Here is a 2,467-nt window from a genome sequence, read left to right on the forward strand (position 1 = left end):
GGAAGAAACATTCCATTTGTAAATAGTGCAAAATATCTAGGTGTAATCTTCGATAAGAGAGTAACTTGGAGATTACACATAGAAATGATCGAAGCCAAGGCCTTCAGAACGTTCATTAGAGTGTATTCCCCATTCAAAAGTGAGCGATTGAGCGCTAACATTAAACTGACCCTCCACAAAGCTCTCATTAGATCCGTAATGACTTATGCTAGTCCCGCCTGGGAGTTTGTGGCAGACACCCATCTAGTAAAATTGCAGCGCCTGCAAAACAAGGTTCCCTGCACCATTGGCAATTTTCCGAGGCGCACATCGGTCCGCGATTTGCACATGGCATTCAAAATCCCGTACGTATATGACTTTATAACAAAATTATGCAGGCAACAAGCAGAAGTCATACAAAATCATGAGAATGAGAATGTTCGCAACATCGGACAAGGCGAAGCCCGCCACAGAAAGTATAAGAGGCTTAAACTTGGCGGCGGTCAGGCATACGACCGTTCAAGTGACTAGACTGCCGTGGTAGCGAATAATACTGGAAATAGGGCGTAATCTGCTGTACTGAGCCTGGACTGACAGAGGCCTTGTATATATTGTACATAAAAGTAAGAAATAAGTGTATATTGCAAATTTATGTAAATACAGACAGTGGACATATTAATACAGACTGACTGATAAGTAATACAGACCCGACCTTTCGTCAGAGAGGGCGCCCCACATGGACAGGACAGTAACTTTCATTCAAAAGAAATATCTGGTCATGAGTCCCAGCTGGGGCTCGACACCAAGACAGACAGACTGACTGACCGTCAGTTGCAACGTGACTCTGACTCTGATGTGACATTGACTTGGCTTGAGCAGAAGTTGAATGCTGTCTGTTAGACAGACGAAGCTGCGTGCTAGTACGTGGGGGTTCCCACAACAACATTCCTTGAAGATTATCAATTTATAAACTTTATTTACTTTAATTCAGAGCCTGCCTTTATAATAATCTTCATGCAATGTTTCCATGAAACTTGATAATTATTTCAATGGTTCGTCAAACTAAAAAAAAAAATTAGAAAGGCTGCCCAAGCCTGAGCTGCATATTAATCACACTATATAGAGCACACTGACAGGACGATCAGTGAATAATGGATTAGAAGAAACATCATAGGAAGTGAGTATGGCATAATCTGAGTAACTATTCCAGTATCTGTACAAAGCAACTGAGCGAAAATAAAAAAAAATGTCTCTGTTAGGAAAGCCAATCTGTGGGTTGGGATTTGTGTTAGGACCGAAAGTGTACAAAGCAAGAGTGCTACCCACAAAACTACAGCATACAGTCCTATAATAAGCATCATTTTGTATGTTACATACCTCTTGTACAGGATGTGTGGAGGGGGTGGAAAACTTCCTGCATGCCCAAGCTCATTCATACATCAATGTCATCCTTCTTCGCTTGTGACCATCTCTCCAGTCTGTAACTGTCAATTATATAATGCTATACATCACCAGAAATTAAAATCCACCTACTAATTAATCTGAATGTGTAAGATTTGAGGCTTTCACGGCGGTGACTATGAAGAAAGCAGTCTTCTGGGATTTGGCACCGTGTATATGTGGTGTTAACCGACGTTTCGGAGGAACGTATCGCCTCCATCTTCAGGGTTGAAGAAAAAATATATNAAGATGGAGGCGATACGTTCCTCCGAAACGTCGGTTAACACCACATATACACGGTGCCAAATCCCAGAAGACTGCTTTCTTCATAATGTGAATGTGGTTGATATTCTGAACACTATGCATTCCAATTTTCTTAATTCCGCAATGTTTAAAATAATCATGCTGTTTCCTTCATACTTACAGTTACAATTAGAATTCTACTCAGTTTTGGTCCCTTGGCTGAGCTACTCATAAAATCTGGCCCTGGGGGTTTGGGGGTTGTCTAACACTGTAGGATTACTTATCTTCTTCTGTCACCTGACAGATACCGAATACGTGGTATAAAATTAAAGGTCCATCAACATAGACACATCTACTTACACTAACTTAATAATGACTTACCAACTAGCAACATCTTATGTTGACATGTTATTGAAACTTACTACTGGTATTGTAAATATCACAGGACTATACAATTTTAAGTTTTTTAAACTAAAACCTTACATACTATCATCATCAAAATGCAGCGACCCAACTGAAAATTACTCGAAATGGCTGCCACGTACAAATCCCTACTGGGGGAAGGGTATATCGTAGTGCCATCTACAAAACGAGTAGTATCTTCCAGGGAATTTTCTCCGGCGTCGAGTTCATTTCGTGTTCTTATGCTTCACCTACTCCTGCAAATAAATCTGATTAAGCAAAAGCAACAGTAAAAATGTAAAATAAAATTAGAGCCCTTTGACGTGTGCTAATCGAGCATAACCCAAAGACATAAAACCAAGAATCTCTGATACAGATTGGCATTTCCTGGATAATATGTGTA

The sequence above is a fragment of the Cryptotermes secundus genome, unplaced genomic scaffold, assembly GCF_002891405.2.
Source record: "Cryptotermes secundus unplaced genomic scaffold, Csec_1.0 scaffold1307, whole genome shotgun sequence".
NCBI lineage: Eukaryota > Metazoa > Arthropoda > Insecta > Blattodea > Kalotermitidae > Cryptotermes > Cryptotermes secundus.